The sequence below is a fragment of the Macrotis lagotis genome, chromosome 2 (genome assembly GCF_037893015.1).
Source record: "Macrotis lagotis isolate mMagLag1 chromosome 2, bilby.v1.9.chrom.fasta, whole genome shotgun sequence".
NCBI lineage: Eukaryota > Metazoa > Chordata > Mammalia > Peramelemorphia > Peramelidae > Macrotis > Macrotis lagotis.
The window spans coordinates 294,839,891-294,867,653 of NC_133659.1; the positions used below are offsets into that span (position 1 = coordinate 294,839,891).

The 27,763-nt window shown below is 37.6% G+C and overlaps 1 long non-coding RNA gene across 1 annotated transcript in view; it reads left to right on the forward strand.

Moving 5' to 3' along the window:
• Window positions 1-982: 982 nt before the first annotated feature.
• Window positions 983-27,763, forward strand: part of LOC141511743 (uncharacterized) — an 83,574-nt gene continuing 56,793 nt past the window's right edge. Inside the window, exons 1-2 of the long non-coding RNA XR_012475382.1 lie at window positions 983-1,059; window positions 11,587-11,677. This is a non-coding gene — a long non-coding RNA (uncharacterized LOC141511743). The remainder of the gene's footprint in view (window positions 1,060-11,586; window positions 11,678-27,763) is intronic.

The window sequence follows — 27,763 nt, forward strand, 5'->3', positions numbered from 1 at the left end:
GTCATGTTGTGAAAGAAGAATCAGAACAAGAGGGAAAATCTATGTGAAAGAAAAAATAAAAACCAAGAAGTAAAATTAGTATGCTTCATTCTGCATTCAGACTCCTTGGTTCTTTTTCCGGATATGTTAGCATTTTCTATCAGGAGTCTTTTGGAATCATCTTGGATCATTGTGTTGCTGAGACAGCTAACTGTATAGTGATCATCACACAATGATGTGTACAATGTCCTCTTGATTCTGGTCACTAAGCATCAATTCTTGTAAGACTTTCCAGGTTGTTTTTTTTTTTTTTTAGGTTTTTGCAAGGCAATGGGGTTAAGTGGCTTGCCCAAGACCACACAGCTAGGTAATATATTAAGTGTCTGAGGCTGGATTTGAACTCAGGTACTCCTGACTCCAGGGCTGGTGCTCTATCCACTGCACCACCTAGCTGCCCCAACTTTCCAGGTTCTTCTGAAATCTGCTTGTTCATCATTTCTTTTTTTTTTTTTTTGCAAGGCAATAGGGTCAAGTGGCTTGCCCAAGGCCACACAGCTAGGCAATTACCAAGTGTCTAAGTGTCTGAGACCGGATTTGAACCCAGGCACTCCTGACTCCAGGACCGGTGCTTTATCCACTACGCCACCTAGCCGCCCCATGTTCATCATTTCTTATAGAACAATAGTACTCCATTACATTCACATACCACAAACTTGTTCTGCCATTCCCAATTGATGGACATTCCTTCAATTTCCAATTTTTTTTTTATTTGTTAATATTTTATTTGTTTTCCAATTATATACAATAGTAATATATACCTATCACTTTTTTGTAAGGTTTTGAATTTTACAATTTTCCCCCCACCCTCCCTTCCCTCCCCAGCTGTCTGACAGTCTCCACATTATCTCTATGCCACACATTGATGCCAATTGAATGTGTTATAAGAGTCAACATAAGAGTAAGCATAACCCTCCCCCCAAGAAGATGAGAAACCTCAAGGAGAGAGAGAGAGAAAGAGAGAGAGAGAGAGAGAATGATAATATACTTCAGTCTGTGTATTCCAGTGGCTCTGTCTCTGGGGTGAGTTGCTTTCTTTATCGTAAGTCCACCAGAGAAGTTGCTTCAACATTTTTCCCATAGTTGCTATTACTAGCTGTATGTCCCTCCACTCTACTTCTCCCCACTTTCATTTATTCTATTCTATCTCTCTCCTTTCATCCCAGCCCTGTCCAAAAGTGTGTTGCTGCTGAGTACCCTCTCCCTCGATCTTCCCTCTCTTCTATCACCTATTCCCCCCTTCCCTCCCCCATTACCCCTTATCCTGCCCCTTTCTTCTCATTTTTCTCCAGGGCATGATAGATTTCCTTACCCTATTAAGTGTGTATGTCATTTCCTCTCTGAGCCATTTCTGATGAGAATGAAGGCTCACTCATTCCCCCTTGCCTTCCCCCTTTCCATTCCATTGAAAAAGCTTTTCCTTGACTCTTATGTGAAATTTCATAGCTTCTTCTTTTTCTTCTTCTCCTTTCCTTTCCTCCCAGTATTTTCCTTAATCACCCATTGACTTCATCTTTTTACTACATTATACCATTATATTCTACTCCTTCCTATGTCCTGTCTATTTATGCTCCTAACAGCTCTTATAAATGAGAAAGTTCATATGAGTTAGCAATATCTTCTTCCCATGCAGGAATACAAACAATTCAATATCATTAAGTTCCTCATAGTTAGTCCTTCTCTTCCACCCAGAGTCCTGTACTTGGAGATCAAAGTTTCTGTTCAGCTCTGGTCATCTTGATAGGAAAATTTGAAAATCCCCTGTTGCATTGAAAATCCATCTTTTCCCCTGAAAGAGGATGTTCAGTTTTACTAGGTAGTTGATTCTTGGTTGTAAACCAAGATCTTTTGCCTTCCAGAATATCATGTTCCAATCCCTGCAAGCCCTTAATGTAGATGCTGCCAGATCCTGTGTAATCCTGACTATGTCAGTAGTTGAATTGTTTGCTTCTGGCTGCTTTCAGAATTTTCTCTTTGATTTTGGAGTTTTGGAATTTGGCTATAGTATTCCTTGAAGTTTTTTCTTTTGGGATCTCTTTCAGGAGGTGACCGGTGAATTCTCTCAATTTCTATTTTACCTTCTGCTTCTAGGATCTCAGGGCAATTTTGTTGTATTATTTCTTGAAAAATGAAGTCTAGGCTCTTCTTTTCATGGCTTTTAGATAGCCCAATAATTTTTAAAATTATTTCTTCTGGATCTGTTTTCACGGTCAATTTGTTTTCTGATGAGATATTTTACATTTTCTTCTAATTTTTGGCTTTTTTAGAAAAATTTTATTTCTTCCTGATTTCTTGCAAAGTCATCATCTTTCTTTAGTTTCATTCTGCATTTGAAGAAGTTATTTTCTTCAGACAGCTTTTTTATCTCCTTTTCCACCGCCCAATTCTGCTTTTTAAGGCATTCATCTCCTCATTTGCCTTTTGTCTTGCTTTTTCCATTTGACTTAAGCTGGTTTTTAACATATTATTTTGTTCAGTATTTTTTGTATTTCTTTCACCAAGCTGTTGATTTGGTTTTCATGATTTTTCTGCAGTGCTCTCATTTCTCCTCCCAATTTTTCCTCCACCTCCCTTGTTTTTTAAAGTCTTTTTTGAGCTCATCCATAGTCTGAGCCCATTTTCTATTTCTCTTGGAGGTTTTGGATATGGAAACTTCGATTTTGTCATCATCTGCATATGTATTTTGATCTTCCATGGGACTAAAAGTAATTCTCTATGGTTAGATTCTTCTTTTTCTGTTGTTTACTCATTTCCTCAGCCCAAGACAGTACTTCCAAGGCTTTGGGATTTTTTTTGGGACACCCCACTGGGACCTTTATTCCTCCAAGGTCTTATGCTCTCTTGCCTGTGCTTTGATATGTAGATGACCACAGCACTTCCCTCTGCTCTGAAGCTACAAGGAGGGATCCTGCTTGGTTACTTAGTATGGAAGTCCAAACTGCATCCTGGATCTGAGTGTAGGCTAGCCACAGAGTCCTACCTGGAGGGAGAGCAGAGAAATCTCTGCAGACTTCTCTTACCATCTCTGGGGGTACAAGCTGCTTTCTCCAGATCCTTGCTGCAGTTTCTCACTCCACACTCATTCTGCTGTAGCAGAGTTCTCTCCTTGCACCTTCAAGATGTTGCCGGTGATCTCTGGGCTGGGCTGGGCTGGGCTGTGCTGGGCTGTGCTGTGACTGTGGCTTTTTTCCAACTCCTGGTCTTGGTGAAACACACCTTTCCTGCAGAACTTCTAAGTTATCTTTAACTGGAAAAATGTATCACTCAGTCTTTCTGTGGGTTCTTCCACTTTAAATTTTGGCTAGAGTCATAATTTGTTGGCTTTTGGAGTTGGGGGGGGGGAGGAAGGAGTTCCTGGGAAATTCTGCCTTCATGCTGCCATCTTGGCTCCACCCCTCAATTTCTAATTCTTTGCCAACACAGAAAGAACTGCTACAAATAAATATTTTTGTACATGTGGCTCCTTTCCCCCCTTTTTTATCCTCTCTTTGGAATATAGCCCTAGTAGTGGTATTGCCAGATCAAAGAGTATGCACAATTTTATAGTCCTCTGGGCATAGTTCCAAATTATCTGCTAGAAAGGTTGAATCAGTTCACAATTCTAATAGCAATTCATTAGTGCTTCAGTTTTTACATATCTTCTCCAACATTTATCATTTTCCTTTTCTGTCATACTAGCCATCTAATTTACCTTATCTTTTTAAAAGTGATTTTTTTGCTTCTCACTATGGGATAGGTTCTGGAGTCACTCTCCTGACATCCATTTATCTTGGCAAGTAATTGAGGGTAACTAGCTCTTCCCTCAGGGTTCTGGGGTTTAAAACAAAGCCAGTGCTATACCTCATGAGCCCCTACTTTCACACTTCTTCCACTGATTATTAGTTGATATCACTAAGCCTGGGCAAAATTAATTAGCTTTACAAAATGAAAATATATTAAATAGTATACTTAGAACATTTGGTACAAATATTCCCCTTAAGTATGTGACACACTTTTCTACAAGAACATAGAAAATTCAGGGCAAAAATGGTCTTAAGCTTAGAGAGCAAATATGGAAGAGGGTGAACTCATAGCTTCTAGTTGTTTAAAGTCCTTTTCCTCCCCTTATGTGGAGTCCTCAAGTTGTCTTTCCTTGGGGTATCAAATTTTTTCCTCAGACACTAATGTGCACACTACCATCAACTACTCTGGGGACATTGCTAGTATATCTATAGGAAGGACAAAATCTTTCCATCTTCCAAAGTTCAAAAAGTCATCCTACTGGAGAGAGGAGCAGGGGTGACAGAAGCCCTTTTTTATTCCCTACTTCTCAGCAGCTTAGTAAGTGTGGCTTCCACTTTAGTTTTTGAGTGAGCTTTTACTTAAGATCCAGAGTATAACTAATCCCAGCACACTTTCTTCATAGTGTAATTTCATTTCATCCAAAGGTTTGAGGCACTTTACTTCTTATCAACTTAGTTTAGCTGACTCAATGAAGGTATTCTCACTTGAGAAGGTATTGGGGTTGTAAAGTTTTGTTATTACCTTAAGTGAGCTATAATGATTTTTCAGTTAGATGACCTTTATCCTATGATGCCAAATGCTTAGTTCAGGGTGAGTTTCAGATGAAAATGGCAGCAATTGAGCAAAAGCTCTAATTAGATGATGGAACTAAATATATTCCAGGAATTTACAAATAGCTTGAGTCACAACATAGCATTCAGATGTTAGACCTGAGGATTTTTCACTATTGAGTGTATCAATAGTCCAAATTACAATGAGGTGGATTCTGTGAGCTAACTGTTAAATTAAATAGTTAAGAGGGACAGGATTTACCTGGCTCTTAAGGCAGAAAAAGCTATGAGGTTATGCTTTCTTTTCAATTTGTATTCCTTCAAAGGGATAGTAGTACTTTAAAAATTATCCTCAAAGGTAGAGGGCAATATCATCGTGGTGGATGCAATGCAGCAGTGGTTTCATTATGATTGAACTAAATATTCTTTTGCAAAGAAATTCTTGCCAGAGAAGTATGGAAATTCACTTATAATCAGAAGCATTTTTCTAAATAAAAGAAGAAACTGTTCTTGCCTAAATATGGACATATTAGTTGCTTGATTTCTCTCAGATCTCTATTACTCTTTGCTACATTAAGTTCTCATTGCATGTGCACTTGCTTCTTGGGTAATGAAAACAAATTAATCTTGAACACTTATCTGAAAATGTTTCTCTTTAGTCTTCCAGCTGAGTTACTTCTTTTGATTCTATTGAAGTGCTAAGACATTTTGGACACAGATAAAGAAGTTTTTTAAAAATCACCTTTGTTAAAATTCCATCCTCCTTTAGGTCAAAATGACAAAGAAGTAAATGAATCTATCCTCCTTTGTTGACTCTTCTAAATTGGTGAAGTTAGTTGGTACATTGGCATGACTTTCTCCTTCAGTTCAATTCAATTTAACATATATTTATCAAGTGCCTCTTATTTGCCAAAATCTGGCCTAGGCTTTAGATTCAAATATAGAACAATAACAAGATTCTGCCCTCAAGAAGCTTCCTTTATGTTAGCTATTTTTGGTTCCTTCTTTCTTTGAAGGGCATTTTCTTTGATAATTAACACAGAAGCCAATGGGAGTTAGTTAAATCTTCTCTGATACACATCATCATCAGAATTCCTTGTACTCTATAAGGATAGACCTGAGTTTAAATTTGCCTTACTGTATGAACTGGGCAAGTCACATAATCTTTCTTAGCTTCAATTTTTTTATTCACAAAATGGGAATAATAAATAACACTTACTTTATCTCACAGGGTTGTCCAAGGACCAAGTGAGATAGCATATAAAATACATTGCAAATCTTAAAGAGCTAAATAAATGCTCTTGTTTTTATTATCACTCCAGTCAGGGATTCTATTTCTTCTTTGATTTTTCTTGTATGGTTCAGTGGATCCAGCCATGACAGAACCACTGCATTTTTCTTTCATATAAGTCCTTTATCCCTTCTGTGATATCTAGTCCAATCTTTTTCATTTAGAGATGAGGAAATTGAGGTTCAGAGAAATCAAGTGATTTGTCCAAGATCACCCAGGTAGTAAGCAATCCTTCCAGAGTGAGCCATAGCTCTAATTGGTAGAAAGTTTTTCCTGACATTGAGTTCTTAAATTTTTTTGTAAGGTTATGGACCCCTTTCATCCATATTTTTAGGTGAGGGTTATGAATTCCTTCTCAAAATAATGCTTGGTAATGAAAAAAATTAAAAAAACAGAATTACAAGAGAAGTCAATTAGATTCAAATACACTTAATAAAATATTTAAAACATTTTTTTTCTTTTTTAGAGGTTAAGAACTCTTGCCTCAGGAGCAACAATAATGTTTGCCCTTCATTCTCAAAGAAGACCATGACATCAGGGAGGTGATGCCATGACAAGCATGTGAACTGGATTGAAGTGAGGGGGTACTGTGCTAAGCCACTGGCCCCACTTTCTCTTCCAGAACCATCTGGGTGTAGTGACTAAATATGAATCAGGACAAATGGAGATGCCCCTGGATGTGAGGCAATCAGGATAAAATGACTTACCCAAGGTCACACAACTAATATGAGTCAAGTTTTTGAGGCTGTATTCGAACTCCTGTCCTCTTGACTCTAAGACCAATGCTCTATCCACTGTGCCACCTGTTGCAATGGGTAGTCGACTGGGTCTGTAATGAGGAAGCCCTCAGTTCATTGAGCCTCAGAGACTTGCTAACTGTGTGGCACTGGCCCAATCAGGTAACCTCTAGATGCCCGATTTCCTTAATTATAAAAAGAGGTTAGTGGTAATACCTGTCCCTGAGGATTGTTGTAGGGATCAGATGAGACATTTGTAAAGCCACAGTGCCTGGCACATCAAAGGTAGCCAATAAACTCCCCTCTCCCTTTGCATCCTTCTGTACAAAATCTGCCTCTCTGCTCTGTCCCCCTTATTGTTCCTGTTCTACCAAGTCTGAATTCAAACCTGGGACTTCTTAATAAGTATGAAGAGATTTCCTTGTTTGGGTAATTTTACTTTAAAAAATAAACAGTAGTTGCCAGATAAGTTTATTAGTGTGGCTTTTGAGATTTTAAATTCTGCAACCTAAAATGAAATATTTGATAAAAATTGGTGTAACTTCAGATTTGTGCACTTCAGTACATACATGTGTATCTAACTCTGTTAACATTAAAAAGATCTTAAAATATTGAACAAATATGTTTTTAAGTATTCATATGAGGGAAAAAAATATAGGTTTCATTTAAAAGCCAAGAGTGTCCCTGTGGAACTAACTATCGACAATACTTCAGTATTTCCATTCTCAGGTTTATGCTTTGGGAGTTTCCAACTCTATCATAGGAAATTGAACTTAGGAAATTGAAAAAGATTCTCAGACTTTTAGCTGCTTGTTTTACTTGTTTTTATTGGGTATTGTTTTCATTATACCAAAAAGTAGAGTACACAAACATCTTTATGCCATATAGCTAGACAAAGATTTATATGTCCATAAAAATGTTTCCTTAAGGTGGGGATAGCAAGTGGGATTTTGTGTCATTAGGCAATCCATCAAGAAAACACATAGAATATTTTTGTACAAACTATGTTGTTCATACATTTTTAAGAGTCACAATGGTATGATGGAAAGAATGCTAGCCTAATAGTCAAGGGGGTCTAATTTGAAATCTTACCTCCAACCTGTTGGCTGTGTTATTCCAAGTAAGGAATTTAACCACTCAAAATCTTAGTTTGCTTATCTAAAAATGAGAATAAGAGTACCTGTGGGATCACCCTTACTGAATTCTTGTGAGTACAATATCATCTAATCATTATGTAGAGCTTTTAAGATTTGCAGAACATTTTTACATTTTATTTCCACAACATCATCCTGAGCAAGATCTTACAAGTATTATTATCCCTATTTTGTAGATGGAGAACTCAAGGTCATATAGTAAGTACCAAAGTTCAGCTTTGAAACTGGTTCATTCTGACTCCAATTCCAGGACTCTTACTTAGAGTGCAATATTACCTTTATCAAATAATAAACTCTTGAATTCTAAAGGAGAGAGACAGCATATGGAAGAGATCTGAAAAGCAGGTATGTGTATGGGGGAAAGTGGAAAAAGTTGTCCAGGGAGTATGCAGATTTGAGGTGAGCATCACTGCCATAAGTATCTTCTAAAATGAAGGTTCCAAAGAAGATTCTACTAATAGGAGGGCAGAGGTTTCTCCACCACGAAAATGCTTCTTGGGATCTGGGTCAGAGACAACATTATTATTCTCCGATTAGCCTTTTTAAAAATTGTCATTTTACATTGTTGTCATCTGTACCATTCAAAACTAGGGATTCAGAGAGGTAGAAGTTAAGAGAAAGTAAATTTCATTCATGGGGAAAGTCAATGAAAAGGCATGAAGCTAGGAGATGGGGTAACCTATAAAGAGAACAGTAAGAAAGTTTGATTGGACTACAAAATATGAAAAGGGGAGTAATGTGTAATAAGTCTGGAAAAACTGTGAAGGGATTTAAATGCCAAACAGAAGAGCTTATGTTTGATCGTATAGGATTTCAGAACCACTGGACTATGTCAAGAAGGACCTCAACATGATCAGACCTATACCTTAGAAGAATCACTTTGGCAGCTATGTGGAGAGTAAAGTGAAGTGAGACAAAATTTGAGGCAGCAAGACTATTTAGGAGGCCATGCAATGGCCCAGGCAAGATCTTAGTTATATATGGACTTGAGCCATGGTAATAATAGTGTGAATGAAGAAAAGGGCACAAATGTGAGGTTATAGAAGTAGAAATGTCCAGATTTGCCAACTGATTGTATATATGGTGAAAGTAGGAAAGACGAAGCAGGTTTGACACTAAGATCATAATCTTAGGTGACTGAAAGAATGATATTCTTATTCTTTTTGGTCTTTTTAACAAGGCAGTGGGGTTAAGTGCCCAAGGTTACACAGCTAGGTAATTATTAAGTGTCTGAGGCTGGACTTGAACTCAGGGTCAGTACTGTATCCACTGAGCCATCGAGGTGCCCCTAAGAATGATATTTTTTTAAGAAAGATTTTATTTTTTTTTTGATTTTACAATTTTCCCCCTTATCTTGCTTCTCTCCCCCCATCCCCCCACAGAAGGCAGTTTGCCAGTCTTTATATTGTTTCCATGGTATACATTGATCTAAGTTGAATGTGATGAGAGCGAAATCACATTCTTAAGGAAGAAACATAACGTATGAGATATAGCAGAATTACATAATAAAATAACATTTTTTAAAAATTAAAGGTAATAGTCTTTGGTCTTTGTTCAAACTCCACAATTCTTTCTCAGGATACAGATGGCATTCTCCATTGCATAAGAATGATATTCTTAACAGAAATGTGAAATTTGGAAGGTTTAAGATTGGAGGGAGTGGGGAGTATAGCTTTAAATATTCTGAGTTTGAAATGCTTAGGAGATATATAGTTAAAAATGTTGAATAGGCTGTTTGGGACCAGACCTCAGGAAAGGTAATATAGCTGTACATATAAATCTAGGGATTATCTGTGTAGAAATGGTACTTAAAATTGGAACTAATGAGGTCACCAGTTGAGATAGTGTAGAGAGAGAACCTTGTAGTATATTCACAGTGGAGAAGGAAGATCATGGGATAAGCCAGGGTTAGGATGTGGCAAGGCATGAGCTGTGCTAGGCCAAAGGAGCATGGAAGAGGGAGGACTGAAATGATAGTTTATGGTTAGATAATGTTATGATCAGATCAGGACATTTCAGACATCTTAATCATAGAGGTAGAATACTTGTAAGTGATGGTAAGATCAAAACTATTTCTATTCCTGTATATAGCTGAGATGAAGTAGAGAAATAGGTCATGGGAGTTGCATGGATTGAGAAATTAGAGGGTTAGGGTATTTTTCCATCTTCTGGTTCAATTGGTTATGACTCTCTTCTAGGAGACTTGTTGGAAGAATTAGTATGGAATTCCTCTTTTTCACCAGAAGAAGGCTTTTTCCCAATGAGTTTGTCTTACTCTATCACCACCTCTGGTTGTGGACTTCTCTGAATCTTCTGGACCTATTAGTCTCATTCTCCTGGAATAGTTTGGTGTCTCTGCTGCTGCCTCTCCATGGCTATATCACTGGGAACAAGAAGGCCCCTTGGGAGGACTATGTGACTGAGGGGCTATCTCCCCAGGAACACCATTTCTTCTTTTGAAAGAAGAATCATGCTCTGAATCTGATTAGCCTCTTTCATTCCTCTTGACCTCTGTGGATCCTCATCACTATTTCACATAAAGGAAGAAAAGTCACCTCCTCTTGACTGAATGGAGCTCCACCTTGACATAATTCCAAAGATTTTGTGGTCTGTCTTCTATTCTTTGTCAATATCAAGTTTTTCCCCCTCTCATCTTCTTCCATTGATTAGGACTTCCCACCTCCTCTTCAGATTGCTTTCCTCTTTGCTTACTCTTTGTGAAGCACTTAATCCATTCTTTCCATGGACATTTCTCTCTTTTTTCTAACAATCTAGAGAGCATAGAGATATTTCTTTACCCCTTTACCTTCTTCTCTATGTAGGATGGGTCTCTTTAAAGAACTTTGGAATTGATTATGTAGTGAGAGGCTCCGGCCCAGGACCACCCAGGATGGCAATCTCACATCAAAGGAGATGCTTTTCTCTATGAACAAAGTAGAATTGAAGTAGCTGAAAAGAAACATCAGCTAGGCAAATCCAGCAAATCTGTACACATGTATTATCTGTGCCTGACCTGTGGTAGAGCCTTCTAAACTTGGATTAGTCTGATCAGCCTCAGTTGGACACATTATAATTTGACATAATGATGTCATTTTTGGTCCTCTTCAAGAACAAAGGATATCAACCATATAGGATGTGTGTGTGTGTGTGTGTGTGTGCATTTGTGTATGTTATCAGTGTAGGATAAGTGTGTTCACATGGATCTGCCTAGATATGGCTCCAGGGAGGTATGAATTGATATCTTAGTCTTTGTCCATTTCTCTCTAAGAGAGACAGATTCCTACCAGGAGGGAGGGTAGGAGATTGGTGCCACAAGACTGGCCACTGTTCTTTTTAGAGAGGGTTTTGGGTTAGAATTAAATCTATCTCTGTTCCTAAATATGTCTATGGGAATTAATTTTTAAATTAAAGCTGCACTCCTGATTGCTATACCTTAAAAGTGAAGGAGTTCCCCAAGTCATATATCCAAGGCACGACTCCTTTCCCTCCAAATGCTTGTTAAACAAAGATTATACACAGTAATTAACAAATAAACTCATTTATCTAGTCTGACTCATTTATCTGGGAAACAGAAATCAGATTTCTGTATGCAAATGAGAATATAACAGACAGTCCACAAAGTGAATGAACTCTGTATGCAAATGAGAATATAACAGACAATCCTCAGAGTAAATGAATTCTCCAACTGAGAGTTCAACTAAGAGAAAGTTTCAGGTCTCATTTAATAGAAAATTCCTGTTTGTGGATAGGATCATGCTTGAGGTGCTGGGTCTTCCACAGGTCTTTTATTCATCTCAGACTTTTTCTCCCTTCAGGTTCCCCTCACTAAAGAGAAGACAGAAGACCAGATAGCACCAAATATGCTGGCAATATCAAGTAATCATTTTCGACCAATAAGAGTCTCATGTAAGTTAACTTTGAGTTTCAGATTACACAGAGTCAGGGTAGAATTTTGTATTTGATCTTTATCACCAAGAAGAAAAAGTCCCTCTGAGTTCATTTCTCTTAATGCTTGGGACCTAAAGAGAATTGTTTTTTTCTGGATTACATATTCCAAAATGAATGTTTTGGAGTCATCACGTGGAGACTGATCAAGTCTTCTAGGAAGGTTCAGGGCTGTTGGAAGTAGTCTGAGAGGTTACACAGCCACAGGCTGTATTCAGAATAAGAAAATATCTGTAGACTGGCTTGGCTTTGAGATCCCTGAATACAGGAGTCTTGGTAGAATCCTGAGAAGTCTGAGGCCAAGAGGAAAGGCTTTTGAATATCACCTATAGCTGGATACAAGAGGCAGGGGGTCCAAAGAGGCAGATCATCAGCCTGGTGTCTGGGAAGTGTTGAACTTCATTGAACATAGGAACAGAAGACAAATTTGCTTCCTGAATCTCATGTGAATTATGCTGCTTTTATAGATTAAGTGATTTTGCCTTTGAATTTATAACTCTTTTGGAATTTCTGAATAGAGGCCATGGATTGGAACTTGGGCCATGATTTCTAAATCTTACTGACAGAAACAACCCATGCTGAATTTTAGACAAGTAACAAGATTTGCTAGAGCTAGATTGTTCAGGGGGATTTGGGGAGTCCAAATGTGTACACATGAAACTTTACCAGTCAGTCTAAAATTCCCCTTAACTTTATATACTTAGAATTACCCCTCTTAGAAATGGATGAACTATCCTGCTGGTAAATCCTGTGGAGTTCTCGTTTTTTCATTTAGCAGCTTCTGTATTTCCTCATCATATTCATCAAACCAGTCTTAGTATTTGCTAGTGTTCTGGCCTAGATGAACAAATGCAGTGCTATACACCAGATCTCTGAAAGCTGCTTTGCTGTTGCCAATTGTGTGTTGGCTCAGTTTTCCCTCTAAGTTAGCAAAAAAGCTGTTCATGCTCAGAGAGACACTCTAATCCCTTGACATTAATTCTTCTAGTATTCATTTTGCCTTGGGGCCACCGCTTTGGTTCAATATGAATATTTAACTTAGAGAGGATGAGTCTGTGATCTGTCCAACACTGCATACCACACATTGTCTTTGTCACTCTCACATCCTGTCTGTCTCTTCTTCTTACAATCGCATGTTCTAAGCAAAGCTTAGGGAGATGCAAGACTCTTGGCTCAGTAAGAAGGCAGATGAAAATCAGTTTTACACAGACAGTAACAACCAAAATGCTTTTATGGTGCCCTGAAAGCTATTCATAAGCCAAAGACATATAATGCATCTCAACTACTCAGTGTTGATGGATCCGCATTGATTAATAATAGGGACTTGATCCTAGAGAGATGGGCTGAACACTTCCATAGTGTTCTTATCAGACCATCATCAATCAATGCAGAAGCCATTGGCAATTTACCTCAAGTTGAAGTCAGCCAATCCCTAGCTGAAGTTCCAACAGAAGAAGAGATTTTGAATGCTATTAGGCTCCTTTCAGGAGGCAAAGCACCTGGTGCTGATTCTATTCCAGCTGAGATCTACAAGGTGGGGGGTCCATTGCTCATCCAAAAACTAATTGATATTTTCCAGATTATATGACATGAAGAGTTATCCCCCAAGAATAAGGATGCCTCCATTATCCATCTATATAAAGGTAAAGGGAATAGATTGTCTTGTGACAAAAACAACCCATGCTGAATTTTCAGTGCAGTTTCAGAAAGGGTTGAGAAACAGTTGATATGGTGTTTGCTGTCCAACAACTCCAGGTAAAATGTGAGGAACAGAGCAGAGGTCTGTATATCAGATTGGTAGACTTGACCAAAGCCTTTGATACTGTCAGTAGTGAGGGTTTTTGGAAAATTCTGTCAAAATTTGTTTCTCTGGAGAGGTTTGTCAGTATTGTACTTCAGTTCCATGATGGCATTTGTGCTCAGATTCTGGATAGTGGATGGTGCTCTTGAGATTTCCCAGTCACCAACAGAATGAACCAAGGATATGTCCTTGCTCCCATACTTTTTAGCATGATATTTTCAGCCATATTATCAGACAAACATTTTCAATGAGGATAAATATGACCTGAAGGTCAGCTACTCTGCTGATGGCAAATTCTTTAACTTGAAAAGGCTACAAGCCAAGACCAAAGTGGAGGGAATGTTGGTGCTTGATCTTCTGTTTGCAGATGACTGACTGTGCACTCAATATAGCCTCTGAAACTGAGATGCAATGAAGTATGGATAGATTCTCTGCTGCTTGTGCTAATTTTGGTCTAACAGTTAACATCAAGAAAACTTAGGTACTCTATCAGCCAGCACCAAACCATCCATATGTAGAACCATCAATTACAGCAAATGGAGAAATTTTGGGTACTGTGGACAAGTCCACTTGCCCTGGCAGTGTCCTTTCCAAAGAGATACACATTGACTCACTTTGCCAGACCTAGCCCAGTATTTGGGAGGCCCAGAAAGAAAGTATGGGAGAGAAGAGGTATTGGACTAACAAACTCAAGATCTACAGAGCTATTGTATTGACTTCATTGCCAATATACCTATGAAACCTGAACAGTCTACCAGTGCCATGTCAGGAAACTAAATCACTTCCATTTAAATTGTCTTAGGAAGATTCTGAAGATCACTTGGCAGGAGAAGATTCCAGACACTGAAGTCCTTTCTCAACTAAACTGCCTAGCATTCCAACATTACTACAGAGAGTGCAACTATGATGGGCAGGGCACTTTGTTGGATTGCCATATGCACCCTTACCAAAAAATCCCCTATTTTATTGAGAACTCACACAGGGCAAGCACTCCTGAGGGGTCAGGAGAGATACTGAGACACCCTAAAGGTCTCAATGAAGAACTTTAAAATTGATTGTACAGCATGGGAGACACTGTCATAGGACTGCCCAGCATGGTGTGCCCTCATCAGTGAGGGGGCTACACTCTATGAGGAAGGCAGAATGAATGGAAGCAGTTCAAAGAAAACGTGACATATGTAAGTTTAGAATACCCACCCCAGGTATTCACATGGACTATTTGTGCCTGACCTGTGCAAGAACATTCAGAGCTTGTGTTGGTCTGATCAGCCACAGTTGGGCATGCTGTAATTTGTCTCATATATAGTGATATCATTTTGGTCTTCTATAACAAAGGACAAGAACCAACCAGAACTACACACTTTTGGGACATTTTGTGTTTACTGGATTTGAAATACTCAATCCACTGCAGTTCTTGTTGTCATTTCTTGTGGTTAAAGGCTGTTGCAAAGTGTCAGCTAGCTCTATCAGATCTTTTCTTACTGGAGGTTGTTGAATGAGAATTTTATATATAGATTTTCCTCTTTGTTTGTTTGTTCCTGAGGCTTTCTTGTCTTTTCTACTTTGTGCCAAAGTCCTAATGCAAACAAGAACTATCCTTAGCTATTCTTTGAGATATTATGTGGAAATCTATTTTAAATCACTTCCTATCTCTTCCTGTCTCTTCAGTTTGTATTCCTGGTCTTTTCCTAGGAATCTTTTATTTGTCTTCTTTACTATTCCAGTGTCTTCAATGATTAAAAGTCAAGTAATATATAAAGAAATATTCTTTTTTATACTGTATTTATATTTGATTATTTGTAGTGCATTATGTTTTATATTATAATTTTCAATTCATTTGACTTGAGTTTAAAAAATATCCTTTTCAGCTTACCCTGCAAAAAATTTTCAAAGGAAATAGTACAAAATAAAATAATATAAAAATTTTAAAATTATAGCTGTTTTTGTTACATTAAGAGAAAACAAAGCCTGCCCTAAGCACAAACATGCCCCAAACCAGAGTTATATAGTCATCTCACAATGATTTGGCATCACTTTCCAGTGCCAGGTATTATTATAAGGAATGATGAATGAATTACTAATAAACTACAAATTTAAACACTTTTTTCCTGAGTTAAAATACTGTCCTAATGGACAGAATAATGACCTTGGAGATATGAAAATATAAATGAAGTCTTGTTCCTGACACTTTCTAGCAGTGTGGCCTTGAGAAAAATCACTTAACCTCTCTGAAGTTATAGAGTATTTGTGTCTTGATGTTAGAGGTATTTCTTGCTTTACTACAGGATCAAATCTTTGATCCTTTTGGTATTGACATTAAAACAAACAAATAAACAGAAAGTGGAGAAATGAGACAAGAAAAAGTTTTGGGCAAATAAATCCCTTGGGATTTCTCAGGTTGACAGGACACCAAGATTTAGTGGATTTCTTTGTGAGACAGATCAATCTTTCTTGATGGTATCTATATTTATTCTCATTCTGACCCTGTGTTCCTTTTAAATTTTGTTCTTCCTTCCATTTCAGTTTGTAACCACCAGCTTCTGTCTACGCCAGATTCAGATTGGTTGAATAGAATGTATAGCGAAAGATACATTGAGTTCTGTAATTGGGAAAAACAGGAGGAGAAAATGGATCTCTGTCTCTGTTCCAGTCCTATAGTCCTTTTGGCAAATGACTCTCTGCTTGGATTTTATTCTTATCTCTTGCTAAATACAATGTCTTTTTCTCAGATCTCAATCTCCTTGACTTTTTGATAGGAGCTAAGTCACTTAATCAACATATAAAAGATCCACTGTGTAAAGAGCACTGTGCTGAGATGGAAAGAGGTATGTATAAAATTTACATAATACATGATCCTTGACTTCAGAAAAAACACAGTTTAGTGGGAGAATAGGATACCTGAACAGATAACTCACATATACAACATATTACATGATTAATATATTAGTAAGTTTGACTAAAAGGAGGTATGATGGTGAATATCTAACAATCAAGTGTCTGAATAGAAATGTACTTATGACATACTTATCATATAGTTTATATTATTAATATTTTCTTAAATCTAGACAATCAACAGAATAATAAGTCAAAAACTTTTTGCAGCATTTGATAATTTCTAAATATCAACACTGAAAATTTAACTACTAGTTCTTTTGAGTCAGTTTGAGCTAATTCCTGCATAGCCCTGGTTATAAAGTAGATTGTGTGAAGGGAAACTGAATGAAATAAAAGCTGGAGAGTTAAGTCATAGCCAGATTATGGAAGACATTTTTTTTAAAAGATTTTATTTATTTTGAGTTTTACAATTTCCCCCTTATTCTTACTTCCCTCCCCCTACCTCCCACAGAAGGCAGTCTGTTAGTTTTTACATTGTTTCCATGGTATACATTGATCTCAGTTGAATGTAATGAGAGAAAAATCATAGCCTTAAGGAATTAAAATAAAGTATAAGAGATAGAAAAATTACATAATAAGATAACAGGTTTTTTTCCCCCTAAATTGAAGGTAATAGTCTTTGGTCTTTGTTCAAACTCCACAATTCTTTCTTTGGATACAGATGGTATTCTCCATTGCAGATACCCCAAAATTGTCCCTGATTGTTGCACTGATGAAATAAGCAAGTCCATCAAGGTTGATCATCACCCCCATGTTGCTGTTAGGGTGTACAGTGCTTTTCTGGTTCTGCTCATCTCACTCAGCATCAGTTCATGCAAATCCCTCCAGGCTTCTCTGAATTCCCATTCCTCCTGGTTTCTAAGAGAACAATAGTATTCCATACATATACCACAGTTTGCTAAGCCATTCCCCAATTGAAGGACATTCACTTAATTTCATGGAAGACCTTTAATATCAAGCTAAGCAGTGTATATTTTATCATGGGGGAATAACTTGGAGTTGTCAAAACACACTAGGTATAGCTTTGTAAATTTGGCTCTAACTGTAGAAACTGAGCATCAGTTTTCCCATGTATAAAATAAGGGACTTTGGAATAGTTAACATTTGAAGTCCTTTCCTTTCAAACCTTTTCATTAGGATCTGTGATTCTTTTTTTTTTTTTTTTTTTTTTGCAAGGCAAATTGGGTTAAGAGGCTTGCCCAAGACCACACAGCTAGGTAATTAAGTGTCTTAGACTAGATTTGAACCCAGGTACTCCTGACTCCAGGGCCCATGCTTTATCCACTACGCCACCTAGCCGCCCCATGTGATTCTTTTTATTAGAAAGGCAGGCTTTGAATTTTTTTGAGCAGTAAAGTGACATGACCAGATGTACAAATTCTTTGGACACTTTTCCTTTGGCTTCTTTCATGTTATTTTTCCTGTTTTCGTAGTTATACTTGTTGCAGTAGTCATGGGACCTAACATCCTCTACTAGTACTGCTACTGACCCATGTCAGGTCTTCATCACTTCTTGCCTAGGCAAAAATAAAATAAAAAGTTTCAAAAGAAGGATAATTCCTAATTAATAGATAGACTTTAAAGGGTTTAAAATTAAAATTTTAGAAGGACACTACAAAAATAATTTAAGAAATGAATCCTTTTTTTATCAAATGAGGAAGACATAGGCCTATATTTTTTATCTCTCCTTAGCTATTTCCTGACTCTATAAATATTCAATTGGGGCGGCTAGGTGGCGTAGTGGATAAAGCACTGGCCTTGGAGTCAGGAGTACCTGGGTTCAAATCCGGTCTCAGACACTTAATAATTACTTAGCTGTGTGGCCTTAGGCAAGCCACTTAACCCCATTTGCCTTACAAAAACCTAAAAAAAAATATTCAATTTAATTCAGTAAACATGTATTAGCACCTGCTGTGTCCCAGGCCCTGTCCTAAGCACTGGATTGAGCATCCCTCTCTCCAAATTCATCCAGTCCTCAGTCCTACATGAATGGCATCTCAATCCAAACTACTAGATTCCTAGCCCAAGGTGGTTTTGACTTGGCAAGGCTTCCATGTTTCTCAGTCATTTGAGAATCCCATTCTTATCTGTATCTAGGATCTTCTAGCTTGTGAAACTGTTTTTTTTTAATTTTCTAATTTCTATACTCTAATTTGTATGAAAACTCCCGATCTTTTTGCATTCCTTCCCTTATCTTTTGTTCTTTGGAAAAGGAAGGGTGTTCTTTCTTTAATCTCTCAATATACCCCACTACTTCAAATCCTGTTGTGTTTAGTCAGGATTCTATATTTAGAGCTGCAAGAGACCTCAAAGGCCTTTTCTACAGATGTTTAAACTAAAACTTAGTGAAGTTCATTGACTAACATCATGAACGTACTAAGGATTAGAGGGGGAATTTGAACTCAAATTCTCTGATTCCAGATACAGTGCTCTTTCTACTTTCCATGGCTGTTTGCCTTAGTGTAGCTTCCATTACCCATTTCTGAAGTTTTGGTGACTTCTGCTCCTGTATCAATTTAATGGAATAATGCCCTGGCCCTAGCCTGGGCTCTAGGCTCCTTGCAGAGTTGGTGCAGCAGCTCCTGATTGGTCAACGGTAACAAGAATTTTCTTGAAGGGGATTGGCCAGAATCAGGAAGAGCCAACCATTCAATTTGTGTAAGTGTTATTAAAGAAACGGAGAACTGCCTCTTTTTTTTGAGACCCCTCCAGCCCCTTCTTTCATCTGGACTTTCAGTAAGGAGGTGGACAGGAATTTGTCTCCCTTCCCCTCTGGCATCATTGATAGCAGCAAGGATGTGTTCTTACTTAGACCAACCTGAGTCTTGGATAATTTCTTTATATTTTTTTCTCCTGAGTGTAGGCCAATGATCAGCAAACTTAAAAAAAAAAAAGATGTTTTTCCAGCTCAGGACCACTTTCAGAAGCAGACATCTGTTGCTGGAGGAGGAGGCAAGTGGAAGAAATGCCTTTCCTTCCCCTCCTGCTGGAAGTTCAAGGTAGAATCCTCAGCTCTCCTAGCCCTCCAGGGGGTGAGTGGTCAATCATCTTTGGCACAGCCCACCTCCAGGGCCTGGCTAAGAAGTGCCCTTTGATCTCCCCAAGGGCTATTTCACTCATCGTAGAATCAGGACATGTTTCCCTCCAGGGATCATTCTGTTACTGACATTCTCTGGCCCAAGCTTCTTCATCCCACTTCACTTTCCTGAAGCCTATCCACTAGTTGCTTAAGCCATTTCTACATGGCAGCTGATGGTGGGGTTTTTAAAAATTTATCAACTTAGAATTTGCGTGGAGGATTGCCAGAGCCTTAAAATGGTTCTGTCACCTACATCCATTCCTTTTTTCCAACCCATCCTTCAAATAACTGCCAAAGTAATCTTCCTGATGCTCAGGTGTTATCATGTCATTTCCCCTTTTAGAAGCTTTCAGTGGTATCCTGTTGCCTATAGTGTAAAAGGCAAACTCATTTCTCTGCAATCTCCCTCAAGTCTAACTTGGTGCTTGATTTCATTTCCTCCCTTCCTGCATCATGCATCCTAGCCAAGCTATACTGCTAGTCGTCCCAGAATCCCTCCCTGTACTCTCTCCTCCCTTTTTGAATTTGTATAGACCAAGGGTTCTTAACTTGAGGTTGAAGAACTTAAAAAAAATTGATAGTTATAGTTCAATAGAATTCAATTCCTTTGTAATCCCATGTACCTTATTTCATGCATTTAAAAACAATATTCTGAAAGATCCATAGACTCTGCCAAAGAGATTAAGAACCCATGGTGTAGACTGCTTCTCATGCTTTTTCCATCTCTGCTAACTGGCATCCTTTTCTTTCTTTCTTTTTTTTTTTAGGTTTTTGCAAGGCAAATGAGGTTAAATGGCTTGCCCAAGGCCACACCTCTAGGTAATTATTATTAAGTGTCTGAGGTCGGATTTGAATCAGGAACTCCTGACATCAGGACCGGTGCTTTCTCTACTGTGCCACCTAGCTGCCCCTATCCTTTTCTTTCAAAGGCAGTAAAGAGGATAGTGTGCTGGACCTGGATTCAGGAAGATCTGAGTTCAAATTTAGCCTCAAACACTCACTGATTGTGTGTTCTTGAACAAGTTAACCTTAACCCTTAACCACTTAGCCTCTGTTTTCCTTCATGGCCTCACTTGTGAAATGGGCAGAATAATAGCACCTACATTTCAGGGTTGTTATGAAGATCAATTAAGTTGTTATTTGTAAAGCATTTTGCACAGTACTCAGAGGACAGTAGATGAACCATAAATGCTAACTACTATAATCCATTGTTATTATTACTGTTGTTAATTGTTTCATGTAGTCTTCCTTTATCTCTCCTTAGCTGAAAGTGATATTCTGCCCCCCAACCCCATATTTCTTTTTTAAAAAATTATTTAATTTATTTTTTCAATTACATTAAATGGTAGTTTCAACAATCATTTTTTCTGTAAGGCTTTGAGTTTTACAGTTTTCTCCCTCCTTCCCCCCTTCATGAAAGCAATCCAACATAGTTCTACATATATAATCATACTAAACATAGATCTATGTTATATTGTGAGAGAGGAAGCAATAGAGAGAAAAAAATGCCTGAGACAACTTTTAAAAATTGAAGATAGTAAGTTTTGGTCTGCATTTGAACTGTACAGATCCTTTTATGGGTCTGGAGAAACCCTATATTTCTTATAGAGCTTTATCTGAGCCCCTGACCAGAGTGGTCCATACAGTGTCACTTGACTTGAAATCAAGAAGATGAGTCTTCTCAGACACTAGCTTCATGACCTTGGGCAAGTCACTAACCTCTCATCTTTCCTCTGGAAGATGAAACGGTTGGACTTGATTGCTTTTAAGACCCCTTCCAGTTCCAGATCTAAAATACTTTATAACATTCTAACCTACATCCCACTCATCTCTGTACAGATTATCTTCTGTATCAGATTATAACTTCCTTGAAAACAGGGAGTAAAGGTGGTGCAGTGGATAGAGCACTGGTGCTGGAGTCAGGAGGACCTGAGTTCAAATACGGTCTCAGATACTTAATAATTGCCTAGCTTTGTGACCTTGGGCAAGTCACTTAACCCCATTGCCATAAATAAAATAAAAAAAAACAGTATGTTTTATCATCTTTCCAGCTCCAAGTGCCTATAGGAGGTGCTTAATAAGTATTTGAATAAATAAGTGAATTTCTGAGATGACATTTGAAAGGAGAGTGGGTTGGAAGTGGAGGCACAAGCAGATTTTTCCTTAAAAGAATCCTTTCCAGTTCATGTTCTTTGGTTAGAGAAGGAGAAAAGGGCCCAACTGCAGTGTGAGATCAGAGTGGAGCTGTTCAGAAGATATATAATCTGTTATTCAAGAAGGTTTACAGAATTAACCTCACTTCAGAATGTCAGTCTGGCTCTCTGCCAGTTCAAAGGCTGACACTTGAACATTAAATTGATTTGCACTTCATTTTATCAGTAAATAGATTTATATGACTCCCTCAGGCACCACAGTCTCCTCCCCTTTCCCAATTTTTTTTTGTTTTGTTTTAAACTGTGGTTTCTAGGTTTGTCCTTTTCCTTTGAATCAGCTCTCTCTGAAAATAATAGCGAATCATACTGTTGGGCAAAGCTTTTCACTAGTGTTTAGCTACCATAAACACTTGACACCAGATCTGCATGGAAAGGCTATTACAGAAGGCTTTTGGGAACTGGCAGAATTGAAAAGGGGAGAATGTTTTTAGAAATGATAGGGACCTTGGAAATTATCTAGTTTAGTCCCCCCCTCTCCCTTCTTGTTGCAGATAAAGACACAGTTCAGAAGAGTTTAATTTGACTTTGAAGGAGGGATTACTTGCAAACCCTTTTTAAAAATCTTAATTGAAGTTTTTTCCCTGCTTTCTCTTCAAGCCTTCTTCTTCTAAAAGTACTCCCCTTCACTCTGTGTGTGTGTGTGTGTGTGTGTGTGTGTGTGTGTGCATCTGTGGCAGGGGTAAGGCAGGGAGAGAACTAATGAAAGATAGGAATCCTCCAAGGGACATGACAATAGGATGCTTTTTCAAAAATTTCCTTAGAGACCATTATTTGAATTTTGTTACTTATCCATGATAAGTTACTAAAAATTATTAAAAGACAATGGATGGGGCTTTGGAAAAGGGGGAAGAAGCACATTAAGTTTGCAAAGTTGATGTGGAGGGTAACCATATTGTGCACAAAGTGAGGATCCATCTTTCTATAGGTGGACCACGAGTCTGACCCAGTTTGGCATTCATGTTTTTTAAATATTCTTATCTTTGTGTCATTAATTAGTTGAATTGAACCCCTAGTACTTGAAAAAAGTTTTCAAGTTCATACATAGCTGAGTATATCATTAATTTGATTCTGTGTTTTGAGATTTCAAAAGCCAGGAAGATAATTGCAGGAGAGAGCGAGAAAAAGGACAAAAAGGAGACCACAAAGATTATAACTTTTATCATATACCACATTAAGTTTGCCTGTCCAAAGTTCAATTAAAAGTTTCAACAAACTCTGAAAGCCACAGACCAGCCCAAGGCAGTTCCACCAGCATTTTTGGGTATCCTCTATTCTGACCAGTGTTCTGTTAAAATCCACTGGATTATATTTGTCATCTACCCCCTTCAGGACAATTTGCATAACATATGCTAACTCAACAAGTCGGCAGCATCCTCCAGGGGCCTCCTGCCTTATGCTGGCAATCACTAAGAGCTTCAGATTTCTCTTATAACATTGTTTTACTTTTTTATCTCATTTTCCCAAGTAAATGGTGAGTTCCATGTGTCCTTGGTCTAGTTCTTTTATTCTTCAGTATACAAAGTGTATATGTGTATATATGTATGTATGTATGTATAATATGCATGCATGCATGTGTATATGTATGTACAAAAAGGTTTAGACACAAATACGTGATCCATACATTAGATAAATATCTATATCAGCAGAGAGTTTGGGGTAGGATGGTTGACATTTTGTCCGTTATTCTTTTTTATTTTTTTTAAAGTTCATCTATTTTATTTTTTTAACATTCATACATATGCATATGTATATTTTTTAAGTTACAAAATATCCTTCCCTTCCCCTATGTAGTAAACAATCAGATTAACATTGTTTATACATATTTTTGATAAACATGTTTGCAGGTTAGTCATTTCAGTATGAGGAATTAAAATTAAGGGAAAGAGATACATAAGTGATAATTTTTTATAAAGTGTTCATTAGATTCTGAAGAGTTACTTTTTGTTTTGTTTTGTTCTTCCTCGGGTTGGGGATAACACTGTACCTATTTTGACCTTATTTTGGTATAGGGTGTGAGATGTGAGTCTATGCCTAGTTTTCATCATACTGTTTTCCAATTTTCCCCAACAATTTTTGTCAGATAGTGAGTTCTTATCCCAGAGGCTGATGTATTGGGGTTTGTCAAACAATAGATTGCTGTAGTCATTTCCTGTGGTTTCTTTCAAACTTAACCTAATCCACTGATCCATTACTCTATTTTTTTTAACCAGTACCAGGTGGTTTTGATGAATGCTACTTTATAGTATAGTTTTAGATCTGGTAGAGCTAGGCCATCTCCCTTTATATTTTTTTTGTCAGTTCCTTGCTATTCTTTTGTTGCTCCAGATGAATTTTGTTATTCTTTTCTAGCTCAGTAAAATAGCTATTTGGTAGTTTGATTGGGATGGCATAAATAATTCAATTTGGGTAGAATTATCATTTTTATTACATTAGCTCGACCTAACCATGAGCAATTGACATTTTTTTCAATGATTTAGATCTGACTTTATTGGAGCGAGAAGTGCTTTATAATTTATACTGTTCATACTGTTTCTGGGTTTATCTTGGGAGATAGATTCCTAAGTATTTAATGTTGTCTATGGTTAGTTTAAATGGAATTTCTCTTTCTATCATGGGCTTTGTTGATCATATATAGAAATGCTGATGATCTATGTTGGTTTATTTTATATCCTGTTATTTTGATGAATTTGTTGTTCAAAGATTTTTAGATGATTTTCTTGGGTTGTCTAAGTATACCATCATATCATCTGCAAAGATTGAAAGCTTTGCTTTCCCATTGCCAACTCTGATTCCTTCAATTTCTTTTTGTTCTCTAATTGCTTTAGCTAGCATTTCTAATTCTATTTTTTTTTTAGATTTTGAAAGGCAAATGGGGTTAAGTGGCTTGCCCAAGGCCACACAGCTAGGTATTTATGAAGTGTCTGAGGCAGGATTTGAACTCAGGTCCTCCTGACTCCAGGGCTGGTGCTCTATCCACTGTGCTACCTAGTCACCCCCAAGGACAAGCACTTCTTATTTACCCTTATCCCTAGCAGCTAGCACATATTTATTGGCACACAGTGGGCACTTTATTTTGTTGTTGATTGATTGATTAAAGAAATTGATTAGTAATACATTATCTGAATATTTCCAAAGGATAACTGATAAGATTTGAATCTTAGAGGGAGATAATATTCTGTATTTAATGCTTTGTTGTCACTTGCTGACTTTACCTGTGTTTTCTCTTTGTTATCTAGTTGTACTTCTCCAGGTTTTGGCTCAACTCCATCCTGTGGAGGAAGGTGTGAGAAAACAACATTGCTTGTAGCAGTTAACAGCAGCACTGATTATATTTATTTATAGGTTATTGCTTTCACTTTGCACTTTGTATTTTCATTTTTTTCCCCACAATATTACAAAGGAAATAGAGGTCACTTACCCTTGTGTGTTTGATACGAGCTCCCTTAGAACAGGTGCTACTTTTGGGGGGGTGGGGGGGAAAGGATGAAAAAAAAGGCTTTCTTTGTATCCCTAGTGCTTAATAGTGCCTACCCCATAGTCAATACTTAATAAATGTCTGTTCATTGACTGAGCAAGTGATGGATGTTAGCTATGTTCATAGAGATTTGGGAAGAATGGACAATCTAGGAAAAACAGACACCATACACATCCCTTAGCTCAAGGCACAGAAAAATGGCTAAAGAATCATTGTCCCTTCAAGTAATCACATATATTTTAGTTGCTCTGAAATGTCCTCTTAACCCACCCCCCCCTTTCCCATTCAACCACTTTATCTAAAACCTCCACAGAGGCATAGGTTAGAATCAGCTTGTAATGCTCTCAATCTGTTGTTAAATTTCTAGAATGAACATATCCCCCTTGGAACTTGGCAAACACTAAAAAGGGCTTAGTTTATTATTCTTTTGATTGTCTAGACTTAGAAAAAATGGAGAAAATAATTCTGTTAGTAACAGAGATTAGCTTAAAAGTATGTATATACATTTGTTTTCTGGAGAGCTAGGTGTTAAACCTTTATAGAACTCTCCCCCTTTATTTAATTCTACACATGGAAGCTAGATTCAGTGGAGATGTTATTATTATTATTATTTTTTAGGATTTTGCAAGGCAAATGGGGTTAAGTGGCTTGCCCAAGGCCACACAGCTAGGTAATTATTAAGTGTCTGAGACCGGATTTGGACTCAGGTACTCCTGACTCCAGAGCAGGTGCTCTATCCACTGCACCACCTAGCTGCCCCCAACACAGCTCATTATTAACACAGATCATTGATGTGCTTGTGTTACCCAATAGTCTATCTGCTTTTTCAGTGTGGGTTCAATATAGCCAAGACAAATATGGATGAAATTCAAGCTTCATTCTCAAATGGAAAAACTTAGAAAGACATATTTCTCTAACTGGACCAGTACTTGCCATCATTAGAGTGGAGAACAACTACAGCCTTGAGTGGTGGCAATATGAGTGACCAGGACAAAAGGGAGGATGAGGATTAGGAGATGACATATTCCCATATGAAACCTCTGTTCCTCTTATGTACAATATTTCTACCATGCTGTCTTTAACCTTGAACCTATATCACTGTTTACTTTTTTTTAAACCTCCCTGAGGCAATTGGGAGGAGCAACAATTGACACTTGTCTTTGCCATCAGATCTGATGACTGAAGGTGGGCCAAAAGTTGTAGTTGTTATTTAAAAGCTATCTGGATAGTAGTTAATGAAGGAAAGGCAGGGTGGGGCTTAGGTGGGAATTGAGAGCAGGAACAGCTGGGGAGCACGTTTATTGGTTGTACTGTTAGTTATGGCACTCTGTACACTAAGACTCTAGGTTTTCTGTCTTTCTCAAATATCTAACACCATAATTTGCACATATTCTTTTTTTTTTTTTAAGGTTTTTGCAAGGCAAATGGGGTTAAGTGGCTTGCCCAAGGCCACACAGCTAGGTCATTATTAAGTGTCTGAGACAGGATTTGAACCCAAGTACTCCTGACTCCAGGGCCGGTGCTTTATCCACTGTGCCACCTAGCTGTCCCAATTTGCACATATTCTTAACAAATGCATCTTGGATTAATAAATGAATAAGCCAGTGTATTTTGTGTACCTGGATGTATATCCTTGAATGACTCCCTCACATTTTATACTCCCTTCCACTCTAAGCAGTACAAATATAAAGATTTATTAGACACTCTGTGTCTACAGAGGGGGGATAATAATGGCACTTATTTCACAGGGCAGTTGTGAGGATAAAGTGAGTAATTTGTATTACAAATATAAACATTCATTAAGCACTTGGAGTATATAGAGCCTGTGCTAGGGAAATAAAAAGTTTGGATAAGAAGTCTGCCCTCAAGGAGCTTACAGTCTAGGAAGATAGTCAATCTCCAAGATAAAAGAGTTATAATACTCAATATTACATGAAAAATTATTTAAAGGTTTGGTAATAAAGTGCCATATAATGTCTGAAGTGGAAAATCTTTACCATGAGAAAAATAGAAGCTTTTATGGAAAAGGAATTTAAAAGATGACTAGAAATTTGAGCAATGAAGAGAAGAAGGGTCTACATTTCAGGAATAGGGAAAACCTAAACAAGGGCATGGAACTATGACAGTGCAATTCCAGAGTTGTTTGGGAATATATAGATCATGAAGAAGAAGAAGAAGAAGAAGAAGACTATAAGACTGAAAAGAAAGGTTAGTATCAAATTATGATGGTCATTGAATGACATGCTAGTGAGTTCTATCTTGATTTTATTTTTTATTTTTTGCAAGGCAATGGGGTTAAGTGACTTGCCCAAAGTCACACAGCTAGGTAATTATTAAGTGTCTGAGGCAGGATTTGAACACATGTTCTCCTGACTCCAGGGCCAGTGCTCTATCTACTGCACTGCCTAGCTAGTGAGTTCTATCTTTTAAGTTAAAGATATCTTTTAAGAAGTGACAAAGAGCCAGAGAAGATTTTTTCAGCAGAGTAGTGTCATGACCAGATCTATGCCTAAGAAAGATCATTCTGGCAGATATTTGAAGACTACATTGAAAGCTCTTCTGCCACTGCTAAATCTAGCTAATA